An 11,232-nucleotide genomic window follows, 5' to 3' on the forward strand; every position below is an offset into this window, starting at 1 on the left:
GTATATTTGTGTTAAATTATATTTGAGTATAATTCAATGAATTTTGTAAGTGATTTTTAAATAAATTGCTTAAAAATTAAATAATTAAATTAAATAATTAAAAAAGTGCTATGGCGAAAACACCGGGAGAACGGGCGAAAGACTTTCGCGATCGAAAACGTCCAAGCAAGCCACCCAAACATCCGGCAAAAACTAACCGCCAACGTTGTCGTGAATACAGGGCGCGACAAAGAGCATTACGGGCTAATCTTAGTGGAGTTTCAAAAGATAATATCAGTGAAATTGAGGAAATTCGAGAATGTTCAGGAGAAATACCACAAGCCGTATCTACTTAACGCCGTTTTCAAGATTACCGACAAAAGAACGCAGATTTGCGAATGGACGCTTAACCATCGACTTCAGGATTCGACGCCGCGCATTTATCTTTTGACACTTCTGTTTCGATCGATACGCCATACACGGAATTCAATGCTCATCGAAACGTTCATAGAGAATTTAAAAAAAAATTCACGGAAAATCCGTTTGGTTTTGCGTGTTATCTTTGTGATCGTTTGTGGTTCAAAAGTGACTTAAAATGTCCCAACCAAAATTTTGAAGAATTATAGAGAACCGTCGATCCGGATGTGGATCTTACTAGAGTTGTGATATGCAAGTGTTGTAACCAATCTCTTAGTCGCAAACACATCCCTAATCTCGCCAAATTTAATGGATTCAAGTATCCGGAAATACCACCAAATCTGCCACCATTGGATTTAGTGTCATAAAAATTGATTTCTCCACACATCCCATTTATGCAGATAAGAAGATTGAGGCATGCACATGGCTAGTACGGTATTCTCGGATAGATTATAAATGTTCCAATTTGTGTTGTAACGCATTTCCTGGCCTACGTTCTATCTACGACCCCAACGTGGCATTCCGCGGATCCCTTGGGCGCCAGGTGCATCCTTGCACCAGCCCGACTCGTCGGGCCTTTAATTTCTAATCCGCGGCACGTCAATTCCGGGAGTCTTCTCGACCGGATCTTCCCGCTAGCTCCTAACCCGTCATGGTAGAGGGGAACGTGAGTGCGGCGAGTATCTACAGGAATCAGCCGGCTTCTTTGGTAATGACTAGCACGGTGGCATTTAATTCCAACAATGGCCCTTTATTTTGCCTAGGTAAACGAGTACAGTCGGGTGATGTATACGAGCGCGGCTCTATACAATTCTAATACACAACGCGGTCGCGGAGGTCATCCCTGTTGACGGTGGTCGGTTCAAATCTGCAACCGCCAGGACCCGTGGCGAGGCCCGCGGCCCCCCACTCCTCGTGCCAAGATGCACCGGCGGATGCGCTTCATCCCCGGCTGCATGGCTTCGGGGCGGTCGCCTAAACTGCACTTACCGAATCTTCCGGTGAACCGTACCTTTCTTCCTCGTCGCTCGGGTCGTGGTGGCTGGCAATTTTCCTCCTCGTCGGCCGTCTCCACCCTCTATTCTCCGAGTACCGTAGGAGCGCCGTCGTCGTCGATAGATCCCATTCCATATCACGTCCGGGAAAAAAGCCACGTTGCACAACAGGTCCTGCAACCCTCACACACTCTCACCACACTCAAACCAGAAAAATCGCGATACCTTATCCGCCGATTTTCGGTATTCCCGATCCGCGGTTCGAAACGAAGTGGGCCCCTTTTTGCCCCCCGGCCCGAGGATTCCCGAAGAATCCCGAGTTCACCCGAACTCGTGCGTTATCCCTCGCCTCGGTCCGCTATCCGCTTTTCGGCGCTCACCGCCCGCCAGTCTCCGGGCGGCGCCGATCTTACCCGAGTCCGCCCGATTTTCGGGCTCGCCGGTGCCGGTTTCTCTCCCCGGCTTCCCCTTGCCCTGAATCTTCGTCGGCATCGGCATTTTCTTGGCGGCTTTCGTTGGCGACACGGCTCTCCGTGCCCCTACACTTTTATGTAACTGGCCGTCCCACGGACGCCACGTTACAGTGTAAATACGATGGTTCAACAACTACCAAGAAACATTGACGATGATCATTGTATTAATATTCATATTAAGACAAAGTTAATTCACAAGTCCAGCTATTTGAGTGGTTTAGTTAACAAACGATGATCAAGGCTTGGTTACAAATTTAATTACAACACCTCTTTATTTATTGTATGATATAACAATCGATGAGATTTTTTTCATCCAGGACAATGTAACTGTCACAATACCTAGAGATGAAATGAGTGAAGATATACCTCTTGAAGACAGTTTGACTGCACAACAACATACACTGCTGTGGAACGACGAAAAATATTTGAGGATTGCACCCGGTGAGACGAACGTGCCACACAGCTTGCTTTTCGATGAGCATGCCGAAGAACCCTCTTTTCCAGGTATTTACCTCGGTCAATTTAAGACTTTTAAAGAAAATGAACGGGTAACACCTTTCATGATGGCTACAAGCGAATTGAGACGGTCTGATCGTTGAGGTGTAACACCATATCACCTTTTATACATATATGGCGATGAAGATAATGCGATTAAGAGTCAGCGATTCGCTTACAGTGGCTTTTAAAAACGTTGGCAAAGACACAAAGATAACAAGGCAACAAATTGAATCAGAAGATTACGTCAACCAGTGTATTGAAAGTAACCTCGCCTTCCTCAGATGTCTTCCTAATTCAATTTGGTATTGGGCCGAACGAAAAAGGGACTTGTTTGCCATAATCAGACAATTAGGGAAACCTACAATGTTTTTAACACTGAGTGCCAATGAAATAGGTTGGATTCCACTTCTGCAGACAATATACAAATTGAAGAACAATGGTGCGACGATTTCCGACGAAGATGCGGTTGGACTTCATTACGTCCTGAAAAGTACACTAATAACTGAAGATGCAATTACCTGCGCGATATACTTTAATAAATTAGTGAATGTTTTAATGACCATCTTACAATCAAAGAAATGTAACCCATTCGGTGAATATCGTGTTCTTCATTATTTTAAACGAATCGAGTTCCAACATCGCGGAAGCCCTCACGCGCATATACTACTATGGCTCGATAATGCTCCAGCTGATCCTCTTGGTGCCAACAAGCAGGATGCAATATCACTTATTGATAAATTGATTTCAGTTTCTTCAAAGGAAGCCTCAGGACACATCAAACTTCAAATCCACAAGCACACGTTCACTTGCTTCAAGAAAATAGTTGCTAATAGAGCACAAAAATGTAGATTTGAAGCTCCTTTCATGCCATGTCGGTCAACAATCATTTTGATACCAATGAAAAAACTGAGCCAGAATTCGCTAAACATTGGACACATTATAAACGCATCAGAGCAAATTTGGAGACTACGGATTATGAAGATATAGATTCATTCTACAATAAAAACCAAATTACTTCGGATCAACATTATGAACAAATATTACGAGCTGGAATTACGCGGCCAAAAGTTTTTTTGAAACGCAAAACTTCAGAAAAGTGGCACAACGCATTCAACCCGTTCATTTTTCGTACATTACAGTCCAACACCGACTTCCAGTTCATTCTTGATAAATATTTCTGTGCTGCCTACGTTGTTGAATATGTCAATGAAAGCAACAGGGGTATTAGCAATTTGCAACGACATATTATTAAAATAATGGACGAGCATCCCGAATTCGACATTGTAGAAATTACAAGGAAAATGAGTGTCGACCTGCTCAATATAGTCGAAATAACTAGCCAAGAAGCAGCGTGGTACTTACTAAGTGAACCAATGTCCGAGAGTTCTTGTATTGTCGCCTATATCCCAACTGTATGGCCGATTGAACGGCAGGTAATCAGGAAAACTCTGCAAGAACTAGAGAAAATGGATGTTGACGACGATTCAACAGACATCTGGAAAGAAAATTGGTACGACAAATATCAGAACAGACTCGAAGACCTTGAAGACGTAACGCTAGCGCAATTTGTGGCCTATTACACCCTCAATTCAAATCAAGTATACGTCGGACAAAAACAGTCACGCATTATACGTTATCGTAATCACGTCATGGCTAAAGATTTCAATGAGTACAAACGAGAAATGGTGATTCTGCATTTACCTTTTCGAAACGAAAACACACAACTCTTACATGAAATGAAATGGATTGGACTGTATGATGATAACGAAAATCTGATATTACAACGTCGAAAGGAATTCGAATCAAATTTAGATCTTCAGAAAACGATTCAGATTTGTAGGGAATTATGCCGCGAAGACGAAGACTTGGAACAAGACGAAGAACATGATCTACCTGGAAGAGTGCCAGAACCTGATCCATTTCAAGAATTGTATAACAATCCTAATGCAGAAATGAATGAAGAATTCAGGTTAGCGGCACTCAAGAAACTTGGTACTATTACTAAAAAGAGGGAGAATTTGATGGACAACGACAGATTTTATGAACTTATGAGGATGGCGAACGATAAACAACAGGAACTGTTAATGCACGTGATTCATAATCTGTTATCTAAAAACCGAGAGCCATTTAAAATATTCATTACTGGACCTGCAGGATGTGGGAAGACTTTTGTCATCCGATTGTTGATGGAAATTGTAACAAAAATGTCACTGCAGACTCCTCCCCACCCTCTGGCTCGAGGTCCCCACAGTAATTGCGGATACTTAGTATTGTTAATCACTGATTTTTAGTGTTCTAGCTATTATATTTAGGATAAGATTCCTCTCCTCCACCCCTCCCTCCCTGTCACCATTCCCCCGTAGGGCACTGGCTCGAGGACCGGCATCGAGGACATCATCGTGAACCAGCATCGAGGACCCAGCGTCCAGGAAGGATTGAGAGAGCGGCTACGTTCGCCGAGGCAGCGGAAGGCAGGGATGGCATTGGCAGGAAGGACAGCTGATCGAGTCGCCCGTGGGATGGATGCCCAGCCACCACCATCGCCACCAATATATGCAGCCCCGGTGCAGTCCCGTCACAGGGGCAGGAAAAAGCCCCGTGTGACAGCGGTGGAGCCCTCTCCCTCCGAAACCGCGGACGTACCCGGGAAGATTTTGACAGGCCTGGAGGCCGCCATATTGACCGGCGCGCGCAGCCAGCACAGTGCCGCCGCCACGAGGCTCTGGAAGGCCTGGCAACACAGCCCATTCAAAGAGGACCAATGCCCTGCCATGCCGGAACTGCCGACTAATGCCAGAGCGCGTAGCCCTCTCAGCTGAGCAGCCCAACCAATCAGCGAGGCCCTGGAGGCCCACGAGGGCCAGGACAACCGGAAATCTCTTCACTTCGAGTCAGGAACGGGATACGAGCGTGCGGTGCGAATTTTGAGTGCGAGAGTGATTGCGATTTGGATTATTGTGAGTGTGGATTACAGTGTGACGAGCAATTGTTGCGTGAGTACGGAGCACTTGTGCTTCTTTCCCTTTTCTATCCCTTTTTCCCTATCCCCATTTTTAGTCTTTACGCGGTAGATTTTCTACGACTCTCCAAGACATCTGCGAGCCGGCCCACGTGGCCTAGCATTTTGGCAGTTTCTTTTGTATTTGCGACGGGCCTTCCGCCCACAAACTCGAGGCCCGTGGTATATTGCGTGCGCCCTAGTTTTAGTATCTTGCGCTCCTCCCCAAAGCCCTCCGCCCCTCCTTCTCCTCCCGCCCTTTTCCCTTTTTGCGTTCTAGTACCGAGGTAATTTCTAAGTAGCTATATTCGCGTTCGGGAACCTTCCTCCCTAAGACTCCCTCACCTCTCCCTCCGCTAGCCTAGCCATCTCCCGTCAAGTAAACAAACGAGGACCTTTCGGGGTCGGTGCTACACCGTTACCGTAGCTGGCGTCCATATATTCCCCGAAGCCCCTCTTCCCACTAAGCCCATTTAAATCCTTCCGTCCCCATATGCCCCCGAGCGAGCACCCGCGTGTTATTATTTTTGCGTATCCCGTTGAGCACTGCGTGTATTCCATATTTGGCCTATTGTCTTCTCTATCTCTTTTGTGTCAGTATTTGCTTTGCTAATTACACTTCTTTTTTTTTACTTCACCACGTGTCCCCCTTTCTCTTGCGTGACCCTCACCCCGTAGTTTTTTTGCGATAGCTAATTCGAGCAGACCGTGGGCGGACAAACTCTGCCCATTACGTCACAAAATATACAATCGATTCTTAAACACTGACGGACATTGTAATGCTTACATCACATGTGCATCAACTGATAAAGCTGCCGTAGCAATAGGCGGCACGACAGTTCATACTGCATTGAAAATATTGTTGTCTAGGTTACTTCCATTATCTGTTGAAGTTGTGCAACAATATCGAGTCCTCTTCCCGTTCGTCGAAGTGCTAATAATCGATGAAGTGAGCATGATAAGTGCAGAATTATTGTCTCATATCAATGCAAGATTAAAACAAATTACTGGAAAATACGATGTAGAATTTGAGGGGATCGACATAATACTAATTGGCGATTTGCGGCAGTTACCTTCAGTCAGGGCAACACCAATATACAGGGTGAACCACGGAGCGTGATCAGTAGAGATTACTTTGTTATTAGCAGACGGATCGAAAATGTTTTTATCAGCTTTTGCATGGTTTCAAGAGAGCTTTAACGTGATAGTGAAAAATTACAGGTCAACTCTCTTTTTTAATGTTTTTTCAAGGTTACCTTGAATTTTTTGCAACTGAACATATAATTTTTTACGCCTGTCTGTTAGAGGATTTCAAGACGAATCTGGCACATGTAAGGACATGACATTTTTTTCATCCGGTTCGAAAGAAAATTAAAAAACTTTGTATCACAAGGAGAATCACAGCTACGCCGTTATTACGCAACCGACGTTGTTGACAAGTCAAAATTTACCAATCTTAATTGTAGCGATGTTCAAAATGGTGTCCACGAGCTGCAATGCACTCGCGTAGACGGTGAACAAAAGATTGTTTTGCATTCTTTATGGCCTCTACACTGATGGTGGAGCATGCATCCGCAATCCTTCGTCGCATATCTTCCGGTGTTGTTGGAACATCTGCATAAACTTTTTCCAACAACACCGGAAGATATGCGACGAAGGATTGCGGATGCATGCTCCACCATCAGTGTAGAGGCCATAAAGAATGCAAAACAATCTTTTGTTCACCGTCTACGCGAGTGCATTGCAGCTCGTGGACACCATTTTGAACATCGCTACAATTAAGATTGGTAAATTTTGACTTGTCAACAACGTCGGTTGCGTAATAACGGCGTAGCTGTGATTCTCCTTGTGATACAAAGTTTTTTAATATTCTTTCAAACCAGATGAAAAAAATGCCATGTCCTTACATGTGTCGAATTCGTCTTGAAATCCTCTAACAGACAGGCGTAAAAAATTATATGTTCAGTTGCAAAAAATTCAAGGTAACCTTGAAAAAACATTAAAAAAGAGAGTTGACCTGTAATTTTTCACTATCACGTTAAAGCTCTCTTGAAACCATGCAAAAACTGATACAAACATTTTCGATCGGACTGCTAATAACAAAGTAATTTCTACTGACCACGCTCCGTGGTTCACCCTGTATAAGCAGACGAAGCAACACATTGCAGGACCAACATTATGGTGTAGCGTCAAATTGTTTGAATTACATCAGGTGATGAGGCATGAATCAATTGTTTCCAAATATATTAACAAAGATCGGAAATGGCACAAAATTGCAGAATAATGAGCAAGAATTACTGGAGTCACGGTTCTTCACAAAGGAACAAACTGAACAACTCTGTCCTCGCGGTTTAGTCTTTTCTTATCGAATAATTCAGTGAACGGTTATAATCATTCTATTCTTAGTAATATTGCAGATAATATTGTATCTCCAGCTACAGACGTATACATTGGGTATCACAGCACAAATCAGGAAGCTTTCATACGACAAAAAATACACAAAATGTCAGTCATAGACACCGGAAGTTTGCCGTATGAAATCACATTAGTTATCGGTAAGCCATACGTAATAACATTGATGTTTGTGATGGAATGACCAACGGGGTCTAGGAACATTGGTGCATATCGACCGTGATAATAATGATGAAATAACGCGTATCTAGCTAGAGTTTACAGACACAGCTAAAATTGGTCAGAAAATGAGAAGTAAAGTGAGCACTTACATGCAACTTAACAACATCAGACGAAGAGCTGTGCCCATTGCACGCCGAACTTCAAATATTACTATGAACAACAACAAAACCATTTCTGTCAAAAGGAATTATTTTCCAGTTATTGCTGCATGCGCAGTCACTATTCATAAATCGCAAGGAGGTAGGATTGATGAGGTAGTTTATGAATATGATAAAACTCATAGCTAACAGCTTGTGTACGTGGCAATGTTCAGAGTGACCACAATCAATGGACTCTACATTGTTACGAAAGACGACAGCAAGGTGTTTCATCATGGCAGCAGGAATGCATCATCAATGGACGGATCACTGTCGGAATTTCGTAGACTCGCTCTGAATCGATTGTCGACAATCGACAATTTACTGAACGAGTTTATCACCACCAGAAAAGGACTGGCAATCTATTCTTTCAACTGTTAGAGTTTACGGAAGCATGCAGCAAGTCTCAACAGGTCAGTTATGAATAATTCTCATATTTTAAAGCTTTCTGAAACCTGCTTGAAAAATAATGAGAATATTGATGTACCTAACTTTGACTGTGTTGTCCAGTTCAAACGAGATAATGTCAGAAATGGTGGAGTTGCTATATACCAGAAGTCTAACAATGCTACTGCGGTTCTGACGTCTAATACGGACATAACTTTACGACTAATTACTTCACTGTGAGTTAATGCTGCTGACGTTGGGGAAATCTGTGCAGCTTGTTGCCTTTTGGACAACGGACAAATGATCATGACTGTCGTTGTGTACATATCACCGAACCAGTCTATTCCAAAAATCATGCAATTTATTCATGAAGTTTTGGCTCTCTACACCCATGATGTCACAGCTATAGTGAATGTGGACTACGACAAGATGCCAATGATTATGAATGGAGATTTTAATGTGAATTTCGCAGCACCAGAAGCAAAGCCCTTGCTACAATTTTTAGAATTTAAATTAAGCTTAACAATGAACAATGATCCAGCTCTATCTACAATAAAATATGGAACAACAATAGATGCTGTATTTTCACGATATTTAAACAAATTACAATCAACAGTTTAGGTGTCACACTTCAGTTATCACAGACCACTACTGTCAGTCCTTGAATACGATTCCATGGAAATTAAAGAATAAATGTATTTATTCTTTTATTTACTTAATATTACCCCTTCTCGACCTTATCACCAGCTAAAGAAGTTTCACTTCTAACATGCGTGGCGGCCACACACTCTTTTTTATGTAAAATTGGATGCTCTTTCAGGTCTTGTGAAAAAAAGTGCACCGTTCTATTTAAAAAATCAAAGTTGACCTTCACCTAACCTTGGCGGCTCCACCTACGATAAATCTGACTATACCATCTTCTTTCCCCCTCAAAATCAAGAAAGTTTCATATAAAATGTATTTTTCGTATGTTGCTTAATTTACGAGATATCAGCCTGAGGCGATTAAAAAAAATCACCCTGTATATTATTACAACCCAATGTTGCTTAGACTGACAATGATTAGAAACTAGTTATCAAAAATGCCGGATGATCCTACAAGCTAGTATTATACAAGAAGATTTCGCAATGCCGTATCCGCTCTCACTCATTCATACTCACATATTGATGATCTATCGGCCTACACGCCCTCGCTATCTCAATGGTTGGACTTAGAACTTGCCACAGCTATCGGTCCTTCGATCTTTTATAATTTCTCTTAAACTATACGACAATATATTGTTCGTGGCGGAAATCAAAGTATTTTTAACTAAACTCACATTGGCTGACGACGCTATGCGAGCAACTCTTTGGGCTCGACACGACCTTATCGACTTACTAACGGCGGTGTGTAACAGAATGTGGAACTCCCGTGAGAATGATAGCCGCCGGGTGATGCCATTGTGAGGAGCTACTTCAGCCCGAACTTTGCGTTCTGATGTGTATCTGGAGACCAATTTTCTTTCGCTGATCTATTCTACTTTCTGCTGAAAGTTGGTGGACAGACGGGAACAAGTCCTACAAATTCAGTGGTTTTACTCGTACGAGCGAATTCTGGAATTTCTGGTTCACACATTCTAAGCACTGCAATAAGACCGGAAGTTAGCTTCCTTTCATAATGCTGCGGTCTGCATCTCCGGATTCGCGTGATTTCTCTGTTACATTCCAGTGGGTGATGCCCAGTTGCGCACAAACCCAATTGGACAAAAATGCGAATTTCTGCCTCTTGAGCGATATTCCATCAGTACTTCAACAATATTGTAAATTATCTTTATCTGACGGAGCCTTTTCAGACATTTAATGCTCTCATCAGTCATCAGACGATATACTTATCCACTAACCTACCCAGTCTTCGAAATTTGAACATTCCACCCTATCCTAACCTTACCTAACTAAACCTAGCGTAAACTAAGGTTGAACCACATACAATATACTATAATAAGACATCATTCGTACCTAATTCTATTCCATCTATTTAAAAGTGTACAGAATTTGGAGTAAAACGTCATTTGTGTCCAATTGGTCTGTGCGCCAGTGCCCCCCTCCCCATTCCATTATCTTATTAATTTGCTTCCCTTATTTAAACATATGTGAGAGAGTCTAAACCCAAACACACGGCAAATCTACCTACCTCGGACTTTGCCTTCATTCGACAAAATCATGCCTAACCATTCGACAGAAAGCAGATACGCTTAGCGTTTAAATGGTAGACCACATTTAAAATATATCTCCGCCCTAGTCGCTTCCTTAGCTAAGGCTTAACAATACCACTGTAAGATAATATTATACTTTGAGCAATAAGTAGTATAAGTTTGGGGGTTCTGGATATAGATTCCTGCACCGACATAATACCGACACTCCAGAGCCTTCGAAGGAGGGTGTCCGTGCTAAGTTGCCGTCGTGAGCTCTACGATTTCTGAAAGTGACGTCATCAGGACCCTCGATTCCAAGAATTTTTGCTCGATTCCGGGAATTTTGCGTCACATTCCGGGAATTTGGCGCTCGATTCTAGGAATTACGCACGATCGAGAACCTTCTAGAACATTCTAGAACCTTCTAGAACATTCTGGAAGCTTCGACGATTCGTGTCCGTGCTAAGTCGGGAAGGTTCGCTCCCAGAGCCGGCGGTCCTCTCGCTCGACGTTTTGAGACAGCCCCTTGCCCCCCACCCCGGAA

At 43.0% G+C, this 11,232-nt stretch overlaps 1 long non-coding RNA gene across 1 annotated transcript; it reads left to right on the plus strand.

Moving 5' to 3' along the window:
* The first annotated feature begins 7,480 nt into the window (after positions 1-7,480).
* LOC107263836 lies at positions 7,481-9,285 on the plus strand. Its single transcript, XR_003058584.1, has 4 exons — positions 7,481-7,915; positions 8,024-8,234; positions 8,308-8,544; positions 8,642-9,285. It is a non-coding gene; the product is annotated as an uncharacterized LOC107263836 (long non-coding RNA).
* Positions 9,286-11,232: the final 1,947 nt, after the last annotated feature.

Source organism: Cephus cinctus, unplaced genomic scaffold (assembly GCF_000341935.2).
Source record: "Cephus cinctus unplaced genomic scaffold, Ccin1 Ccin1_scaffold0164, whole genome shotgun sequence".
Lineage (NCBI taxonomy): Eukaryota > Metazoa > Arthropoda > Insecta > Hymenoptera > Cephidae > Cephus > Cephus cinctus.